The sequence below is a fragment of the Staurois parvus genome, unplaced genomic scaffold (genome assembly GCF_062004578.1).
Source record: "Staurois parvus isolate SC_StPar_1 unplaced genomic scaffold, SC_StPar_1.0 ptg000080l, whole genome shotgun sequence".
NCBI lineage: Eukaryota > Metazoa > Chordata > Amphibia > Anura > Ranidae > Staurois > Staurois parvus.
Genome location: NW_028317876.1, coordinates 11,284,562 through 11,311,819, shown reverse-complemented (window position 1 = coordinate 11,311,819; position 27,258 = coordinate 11,284,562). Strand labels below are relative to the sequence as shown.

Below are 27,258 nucleotides of genomic sequence, written 5' to 3'. Positions count from 1 at the left end.
TTTTTTTTGGTCAAAGAAAGCGTTATTGAAGCAATTGGAAACATACATGGTCCAGAACAAACAATGCAGCAAAAATACAAATATCCAAAAATACAATTTTTGCAAGTGACAGAATAAATACTAGCCAGAGCCCACCCCATCCCGCAAAGTTACAAGGGTCCTGTGGACATGCTGCAATTCATGGGTACATACAAGTAGATGTAAGATACCCACTATCAACCAAACCATACAAAGAGTAAAGTATAGCATGTAGGGACACAAAAGTGTCAACCTAACAATCTATCCAGGACCAGGTCTACTGGGGCTAGGCCAGGAATATCCAGCCATCATCCCCAGACCCTGTCAAATTTATCTGGGCAGCCCCTGTGCTGATAATTGACACATTTAAATCTAAGGTAGTTCCCATATGGTCCAACCATTCTTTAAGGGAAGGAGGAGAAGTGCTTTTCAAATAGAGCAGCAAAACTTTAAAGGTTTGGAACTATGCTATAGAGATCCCTACTAATCTGATCTGCCACCACATTGTCTCTAATGCCCAATATACAGCTCTTGGGATCATGAGTAAGAGTATTTTGAAATTCCTGGTCTATGGTATTAAGAATAGATTCCAGTTTTGGACAGCGCCATAGGGAGTTGTAGGAAAAAAAATGCATGGAGGATCAGAACGTTAAATGATACAAGGTGATATTATTAGAATATACAGTACAGCTAGAGTTCAGAAAGTGGAAAATATTTGTTTCCAGATTATTTAAAAAAACACATTCTCAGTGAGCCCTATAGCACTGCATTCCCTATGACCTTAGTAATTATCTTAGGCTGTCATGTTTGTTCATAGCATACCATGCATGCTGGTTGGCTGCAAGTTCACTACTTCTCTATAATGTGTGCCATTTTATTTCAGTTTATTTTTATGCATCAGAGAATAGCATAACTGGGACCAATATTGTTTCCCAAGTGAAAAGTGGCAATCCTTTCAGAGCACATTAAAAGAAGGTGAGAACAGCTTCAGAATTTCCCTTACGGTTAATGCTGTTTCATTTAAAGCAGATGTCCAGAAAAAAAGTGTTGATGGGAACAAGGTTTAGTGTGACTAATCAAAACTGTGATAGATTGCATCTTTTTAGTCCTTAGATGTGGTTTCTACATTAAAATGGCCATAGATGTATCAGTTTTTTTTTTTGTAGAACCAGAAGTTGCCACAAATGCCTCAGATGTGTGGATGGGGGATTCCTCCCCTCTGTGTCATTGTATTGTGATAGTAGGGAGATTTTACTGCCCTCAGAAACCACTGATCAGTGCTGTGGGCTATTGCCTGCAGTTCAGTGTGAGTGCAAATTTTCCAACAGGCTGGTTGAACAAAAATTAATCAGTAGATGAATTATGTTCAGCTACAGTGCCCATACATGGATTGTATTTTGGCCAGTCCCTGCTGAATTGCCCACATTTTGAACCATGTATGACCTGCTTTATTTCTCCCTTTCCTGGCTTTTTTCATTTAGTTTCACCTTGCAATCATGTTAGTACCAAACTTCTTGCCCCAGGGATACAACGCTAACTCACCATACAGTACCAGTGGAGGAGCTATGTTTACACCCTAGGAGAGGAAGTGTTTTAGGACTTCACCCCTCCCATCTTCTCCAAACATAAGTGGTATGTAGTCCAGAGATAGCTAAGAACCATACAAGTGATAGGAGGTAGAAAGCACAGAAAATTATCAACACTCTATATTTCTAGCAGGAATAACAGGTATTTGTTCCACTTATTGAACAGATATGAAAAAAAAATCAATAGTATATTTAACACATCCAAAGGAGAGATGTTATTGTTTATATACCCTTTAAGGCTTGTTAAACTAGTTTTTAATATTTGAGCACAACACAGCTCAAATGTGTTCCAATTGAAATGCTCTGTTTAACCTTCTTTGCCAGTAGTGCAAATGCACCCTCAATAGTATATAGGACAATCAGGGTAATGCAACACAAACACAGGTAGGTCAAAGGCAGCCTAAGAGCTGTCATCCACACTGTATCTTTTATAGAAATCTAGAGACCTGTGTTTGAAGTGTGGTTTAAAGCACATCAAACAATGATAAAAAAAACACTCTAAAGAACTCCTACTGATCTAGTAATTTTGCCAGACTGTTGAGATTGTGACCTATGCTAATGAAGAACTTGCCAACATCATTTCATCTAGAACTAGCCTCAGCCATGAACCCCACACTGTAATTTTGGTTTTAAAGCAGAGCGTCAGCTGTACACGTTATTCCAAGTATAGGTGACTATATCTCTTCCAGTGTCTTGAAAACAATAAGCATTGGGTCTTGCTCCACCCAGCTAGACCCATTTTCAGTGACATTCTGATTTAATGTCCCTATTGATGTGTTTGTATTTTCCTAGAACCTGCTGTGATTATTATGCTCTCTTCTGATAAGGTTATTGCCTGTGAGTGTGTGTGCTTTCCATTTTTCCTTTACTTCCACTCTCTTGACTTCTACAGATAGCTGCTGAGTTGTATGAATGGAAAATAACATGAAATGGACCATTATAGGTTTGAATCACCACAAGGGAATACCTGGTTTGCATTGTATTGGAATCCATTCAGAAACAAAACCTTCTGTTACTGCAGTATAGCACTCATTTCTGTTTTCTGCTAACATAATCTTTCAATATTAGACTAGCATTACATTCTTAGACGTGTAGTTTCAGTTGAAATATAGGTGATTTATTTAGGGATAAAACTTACACATAGCGAGTCAATGCTTTTGGAAGGATTCTTCACTTAAATGAACATATTCTTCTTCTTCCCTTGATTAATACATGCTTTTTTCAAGGCACTGGTTGCATGCCCTAAAGAAATATAAATGGTTAGTCATAAAGGTGCTATTTAATCTATGGGATGATACTGATAAGCTGGTTTACCAGTTATAAAGTTTGTCTGGCAACGCAAAAAGAAAGTTGCTGAGTGCAGATACCCAATCAGGATTAAAGTGTATCTCTATCTAAATCCTTCTTTTTTAGTTTTGAATAAAGTGTGGAAGGTTTAGAACTTTTGTGTTAATTTTCTTGCTATCTGTGTCTGCACTGGGGAGATTTACTCTCTATATTTTGCCATGTGGCTATTGTCACTGGGACAGAAAAAGACAGGAAATTAAACATTTTACAATTGTCAATGAGACATGAAATCTTCCAATGGGGGGGCAATGGTTCCAGTGACAACTATCTAAGATAGAATGCCCTCTTATAATTGACAGATTTCCTCTCACTATCCATTGGGGTTGATTTTCTAAAATCAAAATTTTAAAAATCTGGTGCATCTGTGCATGGTAGTCAATCAGCTTCTAACTTCAGCCTGTTAAGCTATGACAACAAAAATATACGCTTGTGTATTGTCTTCCTATCCCCATAATATAATGCTGAGCTAATATCAAGTGCTCATCAAGTGCTAATACTGCCATGTGTGAGGAAGGGGAGTAAGTCCCATGCTCCTCATGCCTGAAGTACAAGGGTTTTACTTTTCCTTCTGGTGGCCAATCAGAAAACCAGGGAGTGAAAAAAAGTTGAGTAAAAGCTAGAAAAAAATGAACATATAGATTTGCCCTGCATAAAAAAGCACAAATTCACTATATGCAAATTTTAAGGTGGTTCTAAAGGTAAAAAGTATTTTACCTTAATGCATTTGGATCTTGATCTAGCACTGTCTGAGAACCGCTGCTCTCTCTCTCTCCTCACTGTCCAGAGTGGCAACGTGGCTCCTGATGCTATCAATTACAGCCAGTGAGGAGAAAGCAGGGGCTGGGGCGAATCCACGCTCTGTGTATCAATGAATACATAGAGTGCAACTTGGAAGCTAGCCTTCAGGAGTGCACTCAATGGGGGGAGGAGCCAAAATCTCCGGAAGGGGACCCGAGAAAAGGAGGATCAGGGCTGCTTTGTACAAAATCATTGTACAGAGCAGGCAAGTGTGTTTTTTTATTTAAAAAATACTTTATAATCACTTTAAATTGTTATATAATGTGCATAAAAACTAGCAAACCTTCATGTTCATATGTATATCATTCAAAGGAGGTATTTAGGTGCACAGCCAGTCACGGATAAATTTTACTCTTTCATAATTGGTCCTTAATGAGGCTTGCTTAGTAAATGATGTCTTCTTCCTAACAAAATTGTGGACAATCTGACTGATTTTTTTAATCTCATTTTTTAATTCTTTTTATGAAATATGGATATCTGCTTCTGAAATCTTTATATTCAGTGAATTAAAATTTAATTTTTAATAGAGATAAACATGCACAGATTAGCTAGAAAAAAGAGACAATAATGGCTGTACATGGTAAATTACACATAGCCGACAGGTTAATGCGATAATCACTCGTGCTTGGAATGAAATCTACGAAGGTCCTAGTTTCACTCATTTCTGAGAAAGCACAACATATGTATGCTAATATACATAGAAACTTGCATTGTCACATATCACCGTTGCAAATTTAGTCAATTACTTTTGTTTTATTTGTCACTTAAAAACATTTTTCTTCTTAGATATTTACGTCTGACATTTTCAAAATAGAAATAACTGATAAAAGTATAACATACTGTATATATGGAGTAAAAAGTTGTGTAGTAGGAATAGTTGTTGTAACAGTCATATTTATAGTGAGAGCTTTATCCAGTCAGTCCAACAGTTCAAAGGTCCCTTGTTCAGCATTTTTTTGAAAAAAAACCACAAAAGACTAGTCCAAGGTGAATGTAATTTGTAATATTATTATTAATATACAGGATTTATATAGCGCCTACAGTTTGCTCAGCGCTTTACAATATAAAGGGAGACAATACAGCAACAATACAGTTCAATACAAGAGGGTTAGGAGGGCTTGATCCTGGGAGCTTACAATCTAAGATGCACTAAACTCAGTGACCTTGTCTTTTGATCTTCACTATCAAACATGTGGTCACTCTGAACTCCAGCTCCTGTTTTCTTCTGCTATCCTGTATGTTCTCTATTGTGCAGGTTGACAGTGCAGTGCTGGTGTGCACTGAAAAAAAGAGTCTGGCAGCATTATATCACACTGCAGTAAATTGCAATACGCTGCAGTGCATGCTGTCTAAAAGCAAAGCAATGGGGGATATTTACTAAAACTGAAGCACTTAGAATCTGGTGCAGCTGTGCATAGTAACCAATCAGCTTCTAATTTCAGCTTGTTTAATTAAGCTTCGACAATAAAACCTTGACGCTGATTGGTTTCTATGGAGAGCTGCACCAGATTTTACACACTCCTGTTTTAGTAAATCTCTTCCAATGTGTTTCTTAAAAAATGCACCAAAATCAGCATGAAAATGCATTGCAATGTACATCGTAAGTACATGCCATTGGACATGCTGACACAGGTGTTGTGATGTGAACCCAACCCTAGAGATCTATTTTTAATATATTTTTGTTTTTGATTGTGACACTCATTCAGGCTGCATGAATTCTCCCTGTATTTTTTCTAATAGTAAACTTCCTATGATTGTCAGCTCCATTCATTGGCTAAAATGCAACATATTTTCTGCTGGAGGTATTTTAGAAAAATATACTGCATTTTGACCACAAGATGGAATTTACCAACATAGGACATCATAGTATTAGAGAAAATTCAGGATAAATTTGTGCAGCCTGGACAAATGATTGTGATATTTGTCCAATTATTATTTTACACATAGACCCCCTTTTTAGGGATTAGTTTAGAGATTTGCAGTTAGTGTTAGGGTAGGAGGTTAGGGGGTTTAATTTAAAGTGGGTGTAAACTTCAGACATGAAATATGAAAAAAGCTTATCCCTCTATAGTGTGATTGTGTCTCAATTAAGAGCACTAAGTGTGGCTTCTGTCTGCTACTTCATTCCTCTGCTATCAGCATAAGTCACTTGTGGCAAGTTTTCCTGGCACCAAGAGAAAAATGGTGACAGGGAAGGGATTTCCAGCACACAGCCTGTGATTGACAGCTTCACCTCTGTTCCTGTTAGATGAGTGGAGGGGGGGGGTGTCCCGTCCCTCCAATAAGCTCTCAGCATTCCTCACTGAGCTCTGCAGAGTGTAATTTCAGCTCTTCACCCTCATTTTTTTCTGAACTCTCAGACAAGCTTTATAAAGTCTGGACTTTGAATAGATGTAGAGAGGAGAAGACTGCAGATAAACGGGTACAAATTATGTAGGAAGATTTGTTTAATCTCTTCATTTGTTTAAAGTCACTTCACTGGGTATATGTAAGGGTTTACAACCACTTTAACTGTTAGGGACAAATGTAGAGTTGAGTTTAAAGGAGTTATATTTTAGATTAAATTGAATCTCTGGGCAAACTATCAAATATACTGCTGGAATACATACTGTACATATTCAGTTCTCTATCTTCAAAAGAATGTGTTATTCTCTACAGCTTATCATAAGATGTATATGCACTTTTCTCACTGCATAGTCAGATAGGTAACAAACCAATAATAATACACCCTCCTCACTAGACAGTGAATCAGCACCATCCATATTGTCTAGCAAGGGAGCTGAAATGTTAAAAAGAAACTAGCAAAATGATACCTCTTACTAGCAAAGTGTATCACATGATGGATGGCCAATGTGTATTTTGAACCTATATCTGGATGCTTGACTCGAGTTCCACTTCAATAATTTGGGGAGAACATTTTATGTTAAATATTTAAGTTATGTGTTAGGCTTATAGTGAGGGTTAGATGTAAAAGGCAGGTTAGATGATAAAATGTATGTAAACCAAATCACTAAAATCGTACATGATCTTTTTAAGTGATAATTTAGATTTTCATCGCTGAAGCCTGTAGGTACACAAATTTTGGAGCCGTAACTAAACCCTCCCCACTTTCCCCTGCTAGGATCAAATTTTTACCTAAGACATTTACTTGTTTTCCTGGTCCTAACTTGTCTTCGAATGTTGAGACAATGTGAAAAAATGTCTACTCCAATATTACGCAGGAAAAGGTAGCCTCTGCTTTTGGCACCTATAGGCAAAAGTCCACTGAGCCCAGTCCTAAAGGCAATATCATTTGAAAAGTATTTTTCAATACTTTGAAATGTGCCACTTTTATTTAAATAATATTCTGTCTCTGTCTCCCATTGTTTCTGCTATTTTAATACACATTATACAAGCATAGTCCACTGTTGTCGCTATCAGGAAACCTACCCTGAGAAATGTAATGCCAATCTTCAAGCACTAGCACTGTAACATGGAAAGAAGAAGTGTGAGTCGCCTGCTCCCCATAACCAAAGAATTTGGTTTGTTTTCTCCCCTCCCTAAGGTTGAATGGATTGGTGGGGAGCAAAAGGAGAGCGAGTAAAAGGAGATGCAGTACCAGCATTAAAGTAAACATTTAGTGCCAGTGACAAGTGAAGCCATTTGTATGAAGCCCCACAGCATTGGAAGATCGCAGCAGCGAAGGCATCTGGGAGGGGGGCAGAGCATATAAGGTTTCAAGGAACAGAACAGCCACCAGCAGGTGGGGCATTTGACATTCATGTAATTACTGTCCCTGGTGCTGATTTAAAAAAAAATTAAAATCAGCTTTAAAGTGATAAATGAGCTGTGTCAAAAATTTTGTGAACACAGCCAATAATTGCACAGGTACCAGGATTGATATTACTGTCATCTCTGCATCCTAATGTAAGAAATAGATATTGACCCTGGATGATGCTTGAACAAAGATAACCTCGTTATTTGTTGTACACTATTATACATTATCTCAAATCTTCCATTAGAAAGTATATCATAGTTTCTTTGTTCATGTTCAATTCTTCTGCCATCATTTGCATACTCAATCTTCGATCTGAGCATACAAAGGTTCACAATCTGTCCACATTTACATCTACCCTTTGCATTTTTGGCTGTCTATTTCTTGCATCATTGTGGACATCTTCCCACCCCTCCTTAAATTGTCTATGCCATTCACTTGATTTTTTCAATGAATGTTCACCTGTTGTAATAGAGCTAAAGTTTCACACGCACTTTTAAAAATGTTCACACAAGACTTGATGTTAATCCGCCGCTCCAGATTCCTGCCACTCATTTTCTGCCAACAACATAATGCACACATATGTTCTTTCTTCTACTACTCCATAAAGACTGAGTCAACTGGTTAGCAACCCATGATCACATGAATAGTAGTAAGCAAGATGTCACTTGCTGACATCATTGTTTACTATTTGTGAAATATGTGAATGATCACAGAGGTCACATGGTACAAGGCTATTCACAACAGCCACACAGTATTTCTCAATGGCTGCAAGAATGCAGCCAGAGAAAAGGAGAAATGATTGCTTTTACAGGCTTTATGGGTGTAAAAGCAATCAGTGTAAAAAAAATAAATCTTCATCACCCCCCACAACTAGTACAGTGTCACTAAGGTGACACTGTACAACTAGGGTGACAGTATGTTAAAAAAAAAACATAAATAATAACATTAAAAAAAAAAAAAATGTAAAAAAAGTTTGAAAAGATAGATGAATACATTTTGGCCAAGATTTACGAAGAAAGATTATTTATTTGCAAAATGTTATAAGAAAAACAGTTTTTTTCAAAATGTTTGGATTTTTTCATTTATATAGCAAAAAATAAAAATCCCAGTGGTAAATAAATACCACTAAAATAAAGCTATATCTGTCTCAAAAAAATGCTAAAACATTCATATGGGTACAGCGTTGCATGACTGCGCAATTGTCATTCAAAGTGTGATAGCGCTAAAAGCTGAAAATTGGCCTGGACAGGAAGGGGGTGAAAGTGTCTGGACTTGAAGTGGTTAATGTGATTTTTTTCATTTTGACTTGCTTTCTGTTCCATGTTTGATTATTGTATTTTATATATATACTGTATATATATATATATTATTTGTAGATACTACCTCATCAGTTTAGCAAGGGATATGATAAATATTGGGTATACTTTGTTACCCCAGTGCTTCCTGCCCTGAAGCTCTTGCTGTTCTCAGAAAAAAAAAGCTGAGACTGGCTGTACGTTTAGCAGCTGGAAAGTTGCTTTTGTATAAATGTATCTGCAGGTTCTATTCATATATACATTAAAATAATATTATTGTTACAATGGGGCTGAATTGCTATAAGATATATGCATACACCAGGGCATTAATCGTGCATGAAAAACAGATTGTAAGGTATTTACTATGAACTATGATGCAAACACACATGCACAGGATTCAGTGTATTTAAATGAACACTTTTTAATCAGAGTATAGCATCAAGTCAATTAAACATCTGGGATAATGATCTGGTCAGTTAAATAGCAGAGGGGGTTAAGCAGTTTCAGCTGCTTTGGTGTTATTGAAATTAACAACAGGCGCACTAGATGGGCAACAATGAGACAACCCACAAAACAGGAATGGTTTAGCAGGTGGAGGCCACTGACATTTTTTCCCCGACTCATCTTTTCTGACTGTTTTTCACTAGCTTTGCATTTGACTAGGGTCAGTGTCACTACTGACATGAGACAATACCTACAGAGGCTGCACAGGCAGTCCAACTCCTCCAGGATGGCACATCAATATGTGCCATTGCCAGAAGACAAGAGCATGGAGGAGATTCCAGGAGACAAGCAGCTACTCTAGGATAGGTGGACAGGGCCGTAGAAGGTTCTTAACCCATCAGTGAGACCGGGATCTGCTCTTTTGTGCAAGAAGGAACAGGATGAGCACTGCCAGAGCCCTAAAAATGACCTCCAGCAGGCCACTGGTGTGAATGTCTCTGACCAATCAGAAACAGACTTCATAAGGGTTGTCCTGGGTTCCTCCTGGTGCACGGCAATGCCCGGCCTCATGTGGCGAAAATATGCAGGCAGTTTCTGGAGGATGAAGGAATTGATACCATTGTAAGCCCCCCATGCTCGCCTGACCTAAGTCCAATAGAACACCTCTGGGATATCATGTTTTGGTCCATCCGACGCCACCAGGTTGTACCTCAGACTGTCCAGGAGCTCAGTGAATCCCTGGTCCAGATCTGGGAGGAAATACCCCAGGACACCATCTGTTGTCTCATTAGGAGCATGCCCTGATGTTGTCTACCGAGTACCATTTTGAGTTGCTGCAATGAAATTTAAGCAAAATGGACTAGCCTGCTGCATCAGTTTTTCACTTTTTCGGGGTGTCTTTGAACATAGTCCTCTGTAGGTTGATCATTTTTATTTCCATCAAACAATGAGGCATCCTTATGTACTTAACACATTACCCAGTTCATATCAGTATAAATATGCAGCATGATTGTGACGAACGCGGCGTCAGACCCCTGACCTTCTCACCAAACTTGTGACTGAAGGACCGCCCAATCTAAAACCGCGATGTCACGTGCGTAACAATGCCGCACCCAGCTGCACCCTGCTCAATGATTTTCCAGCTAAATGGACCACAACCGATGTACCGGCAGCCTGAGTGCGATTGTTACTGGGTCAGGTTAATTGCGCAATTAACCCTTCGCACTGCCACCACCTCCTTTTTGTACAGAGAAAGAGGAAACTCGGCGATATCAGATATAACACTATAATGGTTGAGATAATCATCTGTATAACACGGTCACCACAGACCAGTTATACAGAGGGTTAAACAAACACAGTAGGACTCTTTTTAGAGGCAGGAATTCATAAATTGCAATAAAGAGCTATAGAAACAATTCAACACTTTCAGAAGGAAAGATTTATTAGTAAAAGGTCAAAAGGGTGCAATAGAAATGTTTACAGAAAAAAAGATGTAACCAATATATATATAAATATACAGAGAACAACAGCGAGCAAAGAGGTAACAGAAAGGAGGTTAAAGGGTTAAAGTACTTGCCAATCAGCCTTAGGTTTGCAGATCAAGTTTCAAAGCAAAAGGGCACGTCTCCCAAGTTGGTTCTGATGGTAAAAGGGAGAATTCTTCAACTTAACTTCCTTAGGCCTGACAACCCATTTTGTAGTTCCCTATCAGGGGGTGTTTCTGAAGGCAAGAACCAATACCCCGTTTAGGGAGGGAAGGTCTGGGCGTAGACCTAAACTACAGCCAAAATCTCTTATAGTTCATATTTTGGCTCATAACTTTCCCTATGCACAAGTGACATTCCACCCACGGGTAGATTATTATGCACATCTGAGGAATGATTAGATATTATTATTATGTATTATTACACATCTGAGGAATGATTAGATATGAAATATGAAATTATACACCGAATGGTTCAAGAGATCTACTTTTGTGCTTTCCTATGTATTCCAGCCAAGGAGAGTGACCTATCAAACTGTTTGTCTCCTCATGGCCAATCTGAAGTTATGCCTGGTTTTTATGTAAGTCTCTCATATTCCAAAATATGAGACATAGGGGAAACATGGATTTTAAAAGTGTTATCTGGTTCCTGCTTCTCTGGAATGTCTTTGAACGCCTGGGAAAGCTTGCGTTATCTTTTATGAGGTGCTATATTGCACAGCTTTCTTAGAGAGCCAGGCGCTCAGCTCAGAGAGGTGTATAGCTCTGGGCTCCCTGCCGAGCCTGGAACACTCCTAACACACAGGCCATATGTCAATGTGTATGAACAGAGAGGAAGGGGGAGAATGATGGAACAAAATGGAGATTTCTTAACAAAATGGAGGGCTGAGTCCTTCACTGTGTGTACGCTTGTTACAATGATATTTTTTCCCATTAAGATTTGATGAGCTTTAAAAGTGTTCTTTTAATTTTTTTGAGCAGTGAATTTACAGTGCAGTTTTGCTATGAAGTGTAAGCTTCGCCACCTGAATCTATGTTAGATGAACCGGAGTATACCTAATTGTAAAATGTGATTTTCTCATATTTTTTTTAAATGTGCATACCTTATAAGAATAAATCTGTGTTCCCTATTATTGTAAATATTAAAGAGGAACTGAACTTTGGAAGCTGTGCCTAAAAAAGGGGAGGCAGAGGGCAAAGTACTAGTCATTAGTTTTTTCCCAAGGTCTTCCTGCATATGATCTTTTCCTATTACTAACTTATTATGTCTTGTTAGGTATGGAGTATGTGAGGCCACCTTCATAGAGTCACAGGTCACAGCTTTCTCACTCTCAATCCTCCAAGAATAGCAGTCAGAGTCAGTGGTGTCTTTGATCCAACACTGCAGAGATGTAGATATGAGACCTAGGCACCCTTACATACCAGGTAGTGCATTGCTGTTTTATAAGGATTTCCAGACAAACGTTATGTTTTTCAGGGTAATGCTTAGGCACAATTACATTTCTAGTTGTTCACTTTAACATAGAAAATCTTCACTTTTGGAGTTTAGGTCCACATTAAGGTGAAGGGGGGAGAGGTAATACTGTAGTACGGCACATGCATGTATTTCTGTGCTCATGTGTAATAGTTCACACACCAAGATTTCACACGGTGGTGCCTGGAATTGAGATTCCAATATACTGTATATATCTATATCGTATTAATACACCAAGGGTTATAGCCTCGCACCTTCGGATGACTGCACACTGGCAGGCTTTTAAGGGTACATTCCTCTGAGGAACCACCCTTATGACCTTACCCAACTCCATAAGTCGCTAGTTTTTTGCTAGTGTCTGTAGGGTATGGACCTCTTCTCCTTCTCTGAGAAACAAACTTCACTACTTCATTTGTTTCTTAATCATTTTTATTTTATATTTAACGTCATTATTTTATTTTCTGATTCTTCACCCAACCCTCACTGTCTTCTGCTATCTACACAGAAACCTTAGGAGCCATACCCAGCCCCCTTGCTGTGCACATGTCATTGTTTAGCGATCTGGTAACAATTTTTTTTCTTTGGTTCAAGCAAAATGTTGTCAGATATATGCCTTAGTCCATTTTAGCAGAACAGAAGGCACAAAAGCAGTATTATTTGAATGTCTTATGCACACATGAAACAAGGACAACACCATTTGTATTGAACACCAGTGTACGATCAGGTTCAGGGATTGTGAACACTGTATACATGTAGACCTGTAACACAAGTATATTGTAACAATTTATCCCTGCTCATGCTCATTTGCTTTAGTAAATCAGCCCCAATGTGTTTTGAATATTGCTTTTATGTGCAGATCAAAGGAATGTACTTTGATCTTCACAAATTGTCAGTTCCAGCAAGCTAGCAAGTAAAAAAAAAGTTATATATTTTTATTTCTAATACTATTGGGAAATATACCAAAAATCCTTCTCTCTTCAGGTCTATTGTATCTCACCAATATGGATTATTAATTGTGACCTTGGTTTCCTGGTGATCTTTTGACAGAATTCACCCAGGTGACCTTTTTTCACCCATGATACAAAGTCCACAAGCATGATATAGCGTATGCAGACTTTATTGAAACTGGCACATTACAGCAAAAGAAAAGCTTTGATGTGTTTAGCACAACCATAACACCTTAAGGCACAAAGTTTGCATGTATGGCCTTTCAACCATCTCCAATAGGCCTAGATTGGCCAATAAACATACATTTGGATAAGCCAATCCCTCACTATGAAATTTTTTTTAGAGCATTTGTATTGTAAATGTGTTAAGGCTGCTGTAGGGAATGCTTAAGAAGAGATGATAAACTACATAGGCAAACTGTATTTATGTTAGTATTTCCTTCCCTTGTGTTCACAGTACTTAATTTAATCAACAACCCTTTATTAGAGCCATTATCTGGGTCAGCAACATATTAATTTGAGGACATTAGTTACTTTTTGTTCCTGTTATGTCCACATTTTTTTTCTTTTTTACTGTTTCAGGTGGGTTTATCTGGTCTTGTGGAGCTCTTTTCTTCTGGGGAGTATTGGTTTTTATTTTATGTTGATAATTGCAGCATTAATTTGTTGATGACAATTTGTTATTGGAGGTGCCTTCTGTCCACAACATGCTACTGCAACAAGACACCTAAACCAGCTTACACTATATAACTCACTTTCACCACATCCACCTATCCCCATTTTAAAATAAAGGTTAGGCATACACGAGTTAGGCCTTTTCTCCCTGATCCTCTGAATCCTTGCATGAAAATACCTGCCTATGCCTTATGTATTTACGTTTTGGTTTAGTTTTACTCAATAAAATTGTTCTACCTCTGGACAATTGTATGCTGCTGTGTCATCTTGGTTTCATAAAAAGTTGTAGCAGAAAACTGCTGCCCAGTTTGTATCCCCAGTCATAGTACGCCTATTACTGCTTAATGAAAAATCAACTACCTAAAATAATCTTTTTAAAAACTGGGGCACTGGTGCTGTATGTAAGCTGACATTATTGTAAAAGGAAACAATACACATCCCAGATCCAGTGATGTGGCATCCTTGGGCTCCCTGCCTGGCCACTGACATCTTTGGACAGATGACTTCCAGGTCTCAATGACCAACCACATTTCCTAATTTTTACAGTGAGCTGCACATGCACGGCTCACTGTACAGGAGTGGACAAGCAGGTAAGTAGCCTTAATGCAGAAGAGACAATGCATGTCTCTTCTCCATTAAAAATCGTGCCTGTTTGCCAATTTTATTATTTTAGCCTAACGTTCCACTTTAAATTTGTGCTGCCAGTGTACACTGTCTCTGAGGTTGTCCATGAAAATCACACTGTTCTGTAATACTACACATAGTTTTATGGCATCCCCAAGCCTATGGTTTTAAGGATTTGTGTTTCCAAGCAGCATGAAAAGGATCCTGCTGTATAGTATTTTGTTTTTATTTTTTAGCAGCTACAGTGGTTAAACTATTGCTGATCACCACATATCTGTCCACAAAGCTTCATGTCAGTAATATGATCCTGGTTATCCCTCCTGTGGCCAATCATATACCACCCTGCTTGCCTTGGGGGCTTGTTCTCTGTATCTTGTTTGGGTTTTGCCACTACTTACAACAATTATGATCAGGTTTCCAGCTATTTTGGTATTGTGTATCTTCTGAGGAAGCATTAAATTGGTGAACCATGTTGAGATTATTATACCCTCAGAATCTACAATAAAATTATGCTGTGAATACACCAATCAGACGTTTGTTCATGGAAAATGTTTTTGTTATTTTATGGACATATTTGACATGAATTATAAAAAATATGATTTTTTTTTAAATATTACATTGTAGTACATTATTGGCATTTTAAAAATCCCAGTTCCTTTGGAGCATTCTATGTCTTGTCTGTGGCTTGTGTATAGAATGTGGTGCATTGAATTCTCCTTTGACCTAGTATTCATGTGATGTTTTTGACATAATAGATTCTATCCCTCCCTGTAAGGGTTCAATAAATTGCACGAAAAATAATAATATATTACTATTCATAAATGTGCAAGCCCATTCCATAAAGTGACTGGTGTGTATATATAATACACATTTTAAAATATTCCTTGTATTTATTTGTTCATATTCCCTATAGCAGTGCCCAGCTATTTTTTTTTTATACACTTGCTTGTCTTAGCTATGAAAATGGCCACAATTGACTAACAAAATGCCCCATCTCCCCATAGACTTAATGGCATTCCTTGCAAGGTTTGTAGTTTACAAAGCATTCAGGAAAAACTATGAAAATCATACCAGATCAGATTTGTTCATCACTTCCCACCATAAGTAAAAGCTGCGCAAATTGTTGCTGCTATAGAAATCCTGTATAAAAATAATAATAGGTGTCCTACAAGGCGTACATAAGGCATAGAACATGCTAGGAAATTCAATACAAAGATTGGAAACAAAATCTACAGAAAGAATTAGAAGAGGAGACCCTCCACCACATCAGACATGAAGGTGTCCCACAGAAAACAAAAATACCCAATTCAAGAAAGGTCTGTTGTCACACGAACTCTGGTTCTACAACAGTGCGCTTTTCCTTTCTCCCATATATTCTACCGCATTGTCACCCTATCACACAGGCTTCCCGACAGAGACTACATTCAATTGTGCCAATACACATAAGACAGGCATGTTTCACTGTTGTCACCATCAGGAAACCCACCCGATAAATGATCTGCAGCACCCTGCCAGAATGCATACATATATGAAGGAAGTGAATGCAAAAAGGATGCAGGTGATCAGCAGAGCTAATGTGCAACAAAGAATGAAAAAGGGGGTAAGAAATGTAGCTCCTTAAAAATGTATCTTTAATTGGAGTTTAATCTTAGGGTGGTAAAATCTTTAATGCCACATATTTATATAGGGCCATTTTATAAGTCCCTATTCACATCTGTGTGCTGTGCACTATGGGAACATGCAGTCACTTTTTTCTGAAAGGGTGAACTAACACTTTAAAGCACTCCAATGCAACTTGCTAATGCATGTGCATTTAGTGCACTACAAAGCATGGTAAGTTATTACCATGGATTTTGGTGAGATGCATTAAAAAAGGTACATACACTCCATTGGAGGTCTTTCTGTGCATTGGGCAGTCTATGCATATTAATGGGCATAGAAATGCACCTCTACACACATACCCTGTTTCCCCGAAAATAAGACCTACCCCAAAAATAAAACCTAGTACTATTTTTGGGAATTGCTGAAGTATAAGACCTACCCTGAAAATAAGACCTAGTTGTGATCAGCTGTTCCACCACCTCCGCCACTGGCCCTGTGTACACCAATATCTACTGTCTCCTATAAACATGGAAGCGTGGTTTTTGTGTTTCCAAGTGACAATCCCTCTTGTAAGTAACAGCACCATCTGCTCCCACAGAACCCCCCTACCTCTGTACTCACTGTGGGACAGGGAAGGAACAGATATCTGAGGGTGCAGTGTGTTTAGGGGTGGGGCGCGGCATCTCATCCTGCAGCCTAATGCATGGAAGTCAATGCCCCAGGGGTGATCACTGGCCAGTGAGGAAGAGGCGGAGTGGTGAGTGCGCTTGGTGCACTGTGGGGGAAGATAGGACCCGAAGCTCACTTCTGCATTCCCTGTCTGCAACTCACCGCTGCACCCTGTCTGTGGCTCATCTCTGCACCCTGTTTGAAACTTGCCAGTCAATTCACCTCTGCAACACCTGACTGCAGCTCACAACTGTCATCTGTCATGAGCCGGCCCTCTCCATAGTAGCCCTCATCCACATCTGCATGCAACTCATCGATGCACCCCCTGTCCACACCTGTACATTAAAAAAATAAGACCTACCCCGCAAATAAGACCTAGTGTGTTTTTTTTGAGCTACAAAAAGTATAAGACAGTGTCTTATTTTTGGGGAAACACGGTAGATGTGAACTTAGACTAATGGTGGCCATACAAGCTTTGTTTTCTTTTTCTGATCAATGTCAATGCTATAAAAATAAAAATTTGAAAAGATTTGAAATATCTGTGCTCAGGTGAATCTATGCATATAGTAACTGCTGACACTATGCCTAGTTACTCGGCACAACAGATATAGGTATGTAATAAAAGCAGCACTCACAAACCCAAAACTAAAATGATAAAAATAAATAGCAATGAAAAATAATCCTATAAATCACCTAGATATTACCCCAAAGGGCTCCCATCCAAGCATGAGCCTGCTTGGCTTCCAAGATCAGACAAGATCAGGTATATCCAGGGTGATGTGGCTGTAGGTTGCAATGTCTATTGTTAACAGCAATAGGTGAAATCAAAATGCTTTGCACAAATTATGATATCATGATAATATGCAAAAACATAAATCAACAAATTGTTTAATGTCATATAGAGCCATATACACTGGAAAGTACACTAAGACAGAATGAAGAGTCCCACAAGCCATGATGAGAAAATAAGATGAGTTCCTCAGGTCGTCACCATCAAACACTTGTAAGGTCTCCCAGGCGTCATTGGTCACACACAAGGCTTACCAAATAATGCGACCCTCCATATAAGAGTGGTCACATGCGCAAAATTCCCCTATGGCAAAGTTGCTCTCTTCAGCCTCCCTTCACCCAAAGAGACACCAGGAATGTTGCTGTCAGTTGTCATCATATACATCCACAACTTGCAGGGAACCACTGGGAATTAGCTCAGCAGGATAGATGCACATATAATAAAAGAGACACTCCACATAGCGTAAAACCACCCATAAAAAGGAATTTGTTAAGTTTAAGTTTAAGCACTTACAAATGTCCAGAAGTAACACGGCATAATGCATGGTACAGCAACATGGAATTGCAGCATCAAAGATGGCCGTGCTCCCTCTCACATGCTCACCTATGTAAAGCATTTTGATTTCATCTATTGCTGTTGGCAAATACATAGGTGCTAGGTCCTACATGCACCTCACCATTAATGCACCTGATCTTGTCTGATCTTGCGAAGCTAAGCAGGGTTAGGCCTGGTTAGGATTTTGAAAGAAGACATTGGAAATAGATCTAGAGGATTCTTGCAATTACTATTTATTTTTTCAATTTAGTTTTGGGTTTGTGAGGATTGAACTTTTTATATACCTAATGCTTTCAAAATAATTGAATCCACAAACAGTATAATTGCCATAACTTAATTCCCAGTTGATTTAGATTCAAACTAAGTTGATCAGCCAGGGTGGAAAATGATTGATCATTTTGCAGGACCCTTTCACACTGCTTCATGTGTGCTTTTGCCATGTTTTTGATGCATTTTTGCTGCATTTTCTGGACTCCTAACTCCAATCATGCACCTGTGAAACTTGGACATACTGCACTGCTGGTGCATTTCTAAATCATTTTTGGTGTGTTTTCTATAGAAATCAAAATGGATGTAAAGGCAGAAGGTTTTTTTACCTTACTGGATTCAATGCAGTAAGGTAAAAAACCTTCTGCATGCAATTTCCCCCCGCAGATCTCCCTAAATACAGTACATACCTGAGCCCAATCTCGATCCAGCAATATGCACAAGAGTCAAGGCTCTCTTAGCTCTCTCACTCCTCATTTGCTCATATACAGCAGTGTGAGCCATTGTTTCCCACTGCTGTCAATCAGAGCAAGTGATGAGGGAGTGGGGATGGACCCAAGTGTTTTATGGACACACAGAGGGGAGCGAGCATGCACGAGTGCCCCAGAGCAAGTGCTTGCTGTGGGGGCACTCGGAGGTGAGGGGTAGAACCAGGAGCACCAGCTGGGGACCTGAGAAGAATAGGATAGGGGCTACTCTGTGAAAAAACATATGTACAGTAAGTATGATATGTTTGTTATTTTAATTAAGAAAAAAAACAACAACTTTACAATCATTTCAAAGGGAGACATGTTTTTGGTGAACTTTTGAAAAGCATTACAAAGATGCAACATGCAAGAGTTTTAAAAAAGCACTGCATTCAATGCACACTAGTGTAAAGAGTTCCATAAGATTTAAAGGGATATATTTTTAATGCATTTTTCTTCTGCTTTTTTAAATCCAAAAACGGATCAGCGAAAGGACTCTAAATGATCATATCTTAACTATCAATTGAAATCCACTTCTCTGTGTGTGGCATTTCAATCAAATAGATTGCTGACTATAGATCAGTTATTCCTATCGAGAGAGATTAATCAGAAAAAAGGAATCATTTATCGAAGTGTCAGTCGTGACCTAGTGAACACATTCCAGTGTTAAAACTTTGTTAAGGAAAAACAAAATTATTTCTGCTTGCCAGCATGTTTTTGATGAAATTAGTAGCAGGAAATCACATCCATGATGCTGATTTATTTATTGGATCTCTGTAATCCGGCAGTACTAGGTAAGAAGCAAATGATACAGTAATGTATATGTTTGAGAAAATAGTTGAACGGGCATGCTTCCCACAGCTACATGATTTGTTTTGCCTTAATTACAACTTAGTCTAAGAATCAATCTTTTCTTCCACCCACCTACCAACGGGGAAGTGGAAAATGCAGTCATAACAGACAGAATGTAAGCTCACCACAGAAACAAAGCTTTTCAGACGAATTGCATGAGGGCAGCCAGGGGGCATCAAAGTCACAGTAGTATTTAGACAGATCCGAGATATTTCCAGCTCACATACAGAGCTCTCCTCTCCCCTGCTTCTTTTTTTATTCACCTTACATACAAGGCTGACAATCCTTTATGCAGCCATCGATATCTGGCAAATATTGATGTCTTCAGTGCCTTACGTATATTGTCACCATAGTGAATTGTTCTGCAGAAGGGTTTCTAACTCAGTCGGGATCAATGCAACCTTGAAGTTACTTGTAAATTCTTCAATGTAACTGGAAACTGCAATCAATCTTCAAATACTTTGGGGGTCATTTGTCAAAGTGTGCTAGGTGCAAAAATATTGCATTAGCCCTAACAACTGTACATTGACCGGGCAAGGCTGAAAAATTAGTTAAAAAATGTGTCCTGAACTTCTGTGCTGCTGAAAAAATGATTTGCTACCCTCATAAAATTCCCACAGGTTTATATGCAAGGAAATTTGCTAGCATGATATGGCAGGGCATCTGTATTTAGTTTATAGATATATTTATAGGAGGAAGGGGGGGTGTTAAAATAAAATAAAAAGCAAACTGCAAAGTGCAGTAACTTATAACAACTAATGAATACATTTTCCTAAAGTAGGATTGCCTACTGTAATGAAAGTTAAATCTGATAACTGTAGAGTTTAATGCACTTTACACCCAAGAGTTCTTTACACTTGACCTTGTTAAAAGAATAACTACACCAAACAGCGATTTATTAAGAGAGTGATTGGGTTAGGATTCAGTCTCAGGATTCAGCATGAAGATCTTGCATCTGTCATTGGTTTGCAATTTCTGTATGCATTTCCACAAAGAATCCACTAGAAGGCATATTATTCAATATTTCAGTGCCCTACATACTGTAACATAATCTCTAAAGCAATGTATGTCAACAGCATGCAAATGTAGATAAGTAAAAAATGCTGAGCTTAGCCTACTGCAACCTTATCATTGTCGAGAGCAGATCGCCCCTGAGGTTCTCAGATGACAGTGAAGACAGTGGAGAATTAGCAAACTGGGGGCATATAACCTTTAGCAATGAGTTATAAAAGTAGTTACTTATAGTATCCACTGCTCCCTCATCCCCTTCCTGGCCCACCAGGGTGTCTGGCTGTTGTGTGTGAAGCCCTCAGTGCTCTGTGAGTGACAGTAGGGAACAGGATGAGTTTCCTCTACATGTGTGGAGCATTTAAACTCACTGGTGTCACTCATAATGTATAGGCACTCCCACGCATAGTTTTAGGCTTTGGAAGCTTCATGTGTATCAGCCAGCCACACTGTTCATGTGAGGGCTAATGCAGGCCTACTACTACTTCTGTGTGCCTATGAGTCTGCAAGTGTACCCCTGTGCCACCAGCCTCTCTGTCTTCAAGACCTACCTGGTGTGTTGCTGTGTGGCTGTCTCCTCTTGTATCCCAGTATCTCCAAGTGCATTTCTGCAAGTGTACCCCTGTGCCACCAGCCTCTCTGTCTTCAAGACCTACCTAGTGTGCTGCTGTGTGGCTGTCTCCTCTTGTATCCCAGTATCTCCAAGTGCATTCCTGTGACTCCAGCACATCTCTGTACACCTCTATGTTTTCAAGTCTACCCCATGCCATCAGCTTGTCTCTATGTCTTCAAGAACTACTCTGTGCCTCCAAGAAGTGCAATCTCTTATATTCTCAGTTATCCTTATCATCTACCTTTTGCACCCACTGTGTGCCTCAGTGACTTCTGTGTAGCCAGGCAATAGTTGGCATGCTCTACAGTTTCCTGGCCTGCTACGCTCCTCCAATCTACCCTCTGCAATCACCAAAACTGTCCTTCTCACAGTGGATATACTTTTGGAAATATGTGTAAATCCCTTTAAAGTAAAATATACTTTGCCCTTGGGCTTGGTTCACACTATTGCGGGCCATGTGGCCCACATTTGCTCATTTGAATGGGCCGCTGTGCCCGTGTTTCCCCAACAAAAAAGGTGCATGCAGCTTTTTAAAACATTGCACAGGGAAACCATGTGATCTTTTTGACCACACAGTTTCCCTGCGGTTCCCGCACCTGCAATCATGCTGGGGGCTCAGGTGCATAGGGGTGCCATACAGAATGAATGGCAGCCTGAGTGTTCTGTAACAGCAATGTGATTCAGCTGTGGGTGGTTGGGGTGTGATACAGATGTGATTCCCGCATCCACAACCAGCCCGCATAGTGTGAACTAGGGTTCAGAAGCCATAACTGTGTCATTTAAGCCATCCATAGATGGTTTGAATTTCGACTGGTTCAGCAGGGACAAGATTCAAACCATCTGTGGACAGGCTGATTGCACCCAAGTCAATCCATTGATTGTCTTGGGTAAAAACGTCTTGTCATATTTTTACATGTGATTATTGCCAGCAGCTATAGCCCCTGGCAATAATCACTGTGTTCTCCTGGCAGGGAAAACTCCTCATGCCCCCCTGCTGGAAGAACACAATAGCTCCAAGGGAGGCAGTCAGTGTTGATGAAGGAATCAAGCAATTTCATCACCTATGGCCTGCCTTAGTATACTAATAAAAACATACTGCAGTCGGAGAATAAAGAAATTATTAACAAGAAGAAACATAAGAGGGGAAACAAAATACGATAACATTGCTTTTGTGTCTTTTTAATGAAACTTTGTATCTGTGACCAAGCTAGTTTTAGTTCAAGGTTCTCTAAGTCCATGGACAGTACATGGAGTGGTGCAAAGCAGGCCTTCAGCTAAACAGCTGCTCCCTGCTTCTGTTGCAGCCTCTGTGTTATTTGTCTTGTTAACTCGCATTGCACTTGCCATGCTGTTTTCAGTGAAATTATAATCTTTTTGTGGCACCCTCTTTCTTTTCCTAAAAAAAGAATTTACAGCTGTGTTCTCTATTGCTGATTTGTTTTTCTTTGTGCATTCTTGAACTGACAAGTCATTTTTATGTATGTTATCTTTTGAACAAAATTTGGCAATCAGTGGTATCATGACAATAGGCTGGTTACTAATTATGCACAAAGAAACAAGATCCACAGGTGTCTGTAAAACGACTTTCATGTTACAAGGTCAACTCAGGATGACCTTTCATTACATCTTTGAGTAATAGCCATCCAAAGGGCTGCTTATACTGAATCTCTGTCTTTGCAATGGCTGTCGGTGAGTGTAGAGACACAATCCTCACTCTGACAATCAACTAGTGTTCACACCTACAATGCACATTTGTAGACCAATCTTTGTTAACTAAAGTACCACAGCATGCTTCTTAGGAAAAAAAAAAAGAGCCCTGAACATTTCACTTTTTGCTTAACCACTTGCCTACAGGGCACTTATACCCCCTTCCTGCCCAGACCAATTTTCAGCTTTCAGCATTGTCACACTTTGAATGACAATTGTGCAGTCATGCAACACTGTACCCATATGAAATTTTATGATTTTTTTTTAGACAAATAGAGCTTTCTTTTGGTGGTATTTAATCACCTCTGGGTTTTTTAATTTTTTGCTAAACAAACCAAAAACAACTGAACATTTTGAAAAAAAACTTTTTTTTAAATGTTTGTTATAAAATTTTGTAAATAAGTGATTTTTCTCCCTTACTGATGTTCGCTATTGAGGCTGCAGTGATGGGCACTGATAGGCTGTACTGATGGGCATTGATAGGTGGCACTGATGGGCACTGATGAGGAGGCACTAGTAGGTGGCACTGATGGGCATTGGCAGGCATCACTGATGGGCACTGAAAGGCAGCACTCATATATGGCACTGATAGGTGGCACTGATAGGTGGCACTGGCTGGCACTGTTAGGTGGCACTGACTAGCACTGTTAGGTGGCACTGATAGGCAGCACTGACAGGCACTAATAGGCGGCACTGATGCGCACTGATAGGTGGCACTGACTGGCAGGACTGACTGGCACTGATAGGCAGCACTGACTAGCACTGATAGGTGGTACTGATTGGCAGCACTTATAGTTGGCACTGACTGGCATTGATAGGTGGCACTGAAAGGAAGCTCAGATGGGCACTGATATGTGGCATTTATGTGCACTGGTAGGCACTGATATGCGGCATTGATGTGGCACTGATGGGCACTGGCAGGTGGCATTGATGAGCACTGACAGCTGGCATTGATGGACACTGACAGGTGGCACTGCTGGGGCTACACTGATCATCAGGGCACACTGATCATCAGTGCCCTGATGATCAGTGTACATGTCCCCTCTGAGGAATGCCGATTACCAGCTCTCCTCTCCTCACGAGTTGTCAGCTTGACAGTTCGTGAGGAGAGAAATGCCGATAACCAGCATTTATATATTTACATGCGATCAGCTGTGATTGTACACAGCTGATCACATGACCGAGCCGATGTCTTCGGCTCTTTCCATTGATCGGTGATCCACTGTGTCCAAGGGACACAGCGCACCACCGATCGCCCCGCTGCATGCCCCCGGAGCTGTGCACGTGCAGTTAGAGTGGGAGGATGTCATATGACGTCCTCCCAGAATGAGAGAACCGCCTTGCACCCGTCATTTCCTTATATGGCTGGCGGGAGGCCAGTATTAAACCCCAAACCAAAAATTTTAAGTATTGTAGCTTACCAATCATTAGATGTGGTGGCTGTATTAGTTTTTCATTTTGTTTTCACCTGGTAATCTGGCCTGTGACACACGTCCTGTATTGCCCCCTACTCTGGATGAATGAGCACAGGAGGCACATAAGACAACAGCATTGTCAGTCTAAAGGGGGAAGGGGGGTTTGTGTTAAATGTATGATCAGATAAAACTGAAGCCAAACTCCAGCTCACTAGCTATGAGCAGTTACAGCAAACCACTTTTTTTTTCCTTTTTTGTTTTACATGAATTAAAGCTGATCATTGTAAGCACCCCTGCCAGTGGTAAATGGTGTGTCTCAAACCTGTAAACTGTTACATCTGGAAGAGAGCTTGTTATTTTGAAAAACAACAGACTTACTGGCAGGTTCACCAGATGAAAATAGAAGAAAGAAGAGACCTAAAAAGAAAACTAAAGCAGCCATCATATCTAAGAATTGGTAAGCTGCAAGATAATAAATGTTTGCTTTTAGGTTTAATATCAAATTAACTATATGAGGAACTCTAGGTTCTCAATGCAGTCAATATGTTAAGGATCAAGTAATCTTGCAGTGTATAGTGGATTGTGGATAGGGATATCTGCTTTCCTTTTTAAATGACCCCCTTAGTGTGGTTTTCTGTGAGAAAGCAGAGAACTGAAGGGAATAGACTGCCACAGAAATTATAAGTATGTGAGACATAAGATAATTGTTGGTAATATTGGATAAGGACATGGTCATTTGTCTAAAGGTGATGTGTGACCTCCGCAGATACATGCTGGCCGAGCTATGTACCTTTGCAGAAGATGTGTCCATCTGGGATGGACCTTCCTGTCATAGCATTTTCATGCTTCAGAAATAAAGCTGGTTGAACAATTGTGTTTGCTTATTCCAAGATCATTCTAATAAATGGCACATAGTGGCCAAAGTAGAGAGGGGTTGTAAAAGTATACTAACCTAGAAATAGAGGTGAGAAAAAAAGTAAAAATAAAATATTTGCATAGTGTATTAGTATAGTGCAAGGTCAGACTGAGGGGGGCAGGAGGGACAGCTCATTGAGCTTGCCAGCTGCCTCTGTAGTGCTGCCCTAGAAGGATTTCTCTGTGCCACCCTCAGCCTGCAATCCTCATTAGGAGGAAGCAGAACAAGAATACTTTCTAATTCTGCACAGATTGTAGCTATGCCTACTCAAGGCTGCCAACATCTTTAGGAGAACTTCTGGGAGTTATTGTTGTGGGGGCTGCATTGTGTCCATGTACAGTTGCAAGAAAAAGTATGTGAACCCCTTGGGATTACGTGGAGTTTTGCATGAATTGGGCATAAAATGTGCTCCAGACCTCATCTAAGTCATAACAATAGAAGAACACAGTCTGCTGAACATAATACTACACAAACATTAGATGTTGCCATGGTTTAATTGCACATAACATGTAAACATTCACAGTGCAGGGAGGAAAAAGTATGTGAGGTCCTAGCTTAATGACTTCTCCCAGAGCTAATTAGAGCCAGGAGTGAGCCAATCTTGACTCCAATCAGTATGATGATATTGGATGTGTTGCTGACAGCTGTCCTGCCCTTAAAAAACACACACCTGTTTTGGGTTTACTGGTTTCAAGAAGCACTGTCTGATGTGAACCATGCCTCGCAGAAAAGAGCTCTCAGAAGACCTACGATCAAGAATTGTTGACTTGCATGAAGCTGGAAAGGGTTACAAAAGTATCTCCAAAAGCCTTGATGTTCATGTGTCCACGGTAAGACAGACTGTCTACAAATGGAGAAAGTTTAGCACTGCTGCTACTCTCCCTAGGCGTGGTCGTCCTGTAAAAATGACTGCAAGAGCACAGCGCAGAATGCTGCATGAGGTAAAGAAGAATCCCAGAGTGTCAGCTAAAGACCTACAGAAATCTCTGGCACATGCTAACATTTTTGTTGACACATCTAGAATAAGGAAAACATTAAACAAGAATGGAGTACATGGGAGGACACCACGGAGGAAGCCATTGCTGTCCAAAAAGAATATTGAGTTGACCTACCCTTTACAGCTATAACAGCTTCAACTCTTCTGGGAAGGCTGTCCACAAGGTTTAGGAGTATGGCTATGGGAATGTTTGACCATTTGTCCAGAAGCGCATTAGTGAGGTCAGACACTGATGTCGGACGAGAAGGCCCGGCTCGCAGTTTCCGCTCTAAGGTGTCCGTTTATGACACAGAGAATAGCTGTGATTCAGAGGACCGCAGCTATTCTCTGGTCATTCACAGTTTATGACACTCAGGAGATCAGCGGATAACATGTTCAGCCCTTCACTGGAGATCTGTGTTCTCCCTCCAGATTCTCCAGCCCAGAGCTGGAGAATCGGAGGGACCGCAAACTAAGTAGCGATAATTTACCTTTGCTTAGTAAACTGATCTTTTACTGTAATCTCGCGAGATTATAGTAAAATCAGCCATTTCCCAGCCTTTGTAGACCGTTCTCCAGCGTTTGGAGACCGTTCTCCCTTCGTACGGAGAACTGCTTCATAAAAGGCATTCACAGGAGAACTGCGTTCTCCGAGAATGCCGGAGAACTGAGCAGCAATCATTTATCGCTGGTTCATAAACGGACACCTAATTCATCCCAAAGGTGTTCTATCGGGTTGAGGTCAGGACTCTGTGCAGGTCAGTTAAGTTCCTCCACCCCAAACTCGCTCATCCATGTCTTTATGGACCTTGCTTTGTGCACTGGTGCGCAGTCATGTTGGGACAGGAAGGGGCCATCCCCAAACTGTTTCCACAAAGTTGGGAGCATGAAATTTTCCAAAATGTCTTGGTATGCTGACGCCTTAAGAGTTCCCTTCACTGGAACTAAGGGGCCAAACCCAACCCCTGAAAAA

General features: G+C 39.9%; 1 long non-coding RNA gene across 1 annotated transcript in view; it reads right to left on the bottom strand.

Annotated features, from left to right (window-relative positions):
• Window positions 1–2,747: 2,747 nt before the first annotated feature.
• LOC149469214 (uncharacterized) overlaps window positions 2,748–27,258 on the bottom strand; it is a 36,526-nt gene continuing 12,015 nt past the window's right edge. Inside the window, exon 3 of the long non-coding RNA XR_016311630.1 lies at window positions 2,748–2,846. This is a non-coding gene — a long non-coding RNA (uncharacterized LOC149469214). The remainder of the gene's footprint in view (window positions 2,847–27,258) is intronic.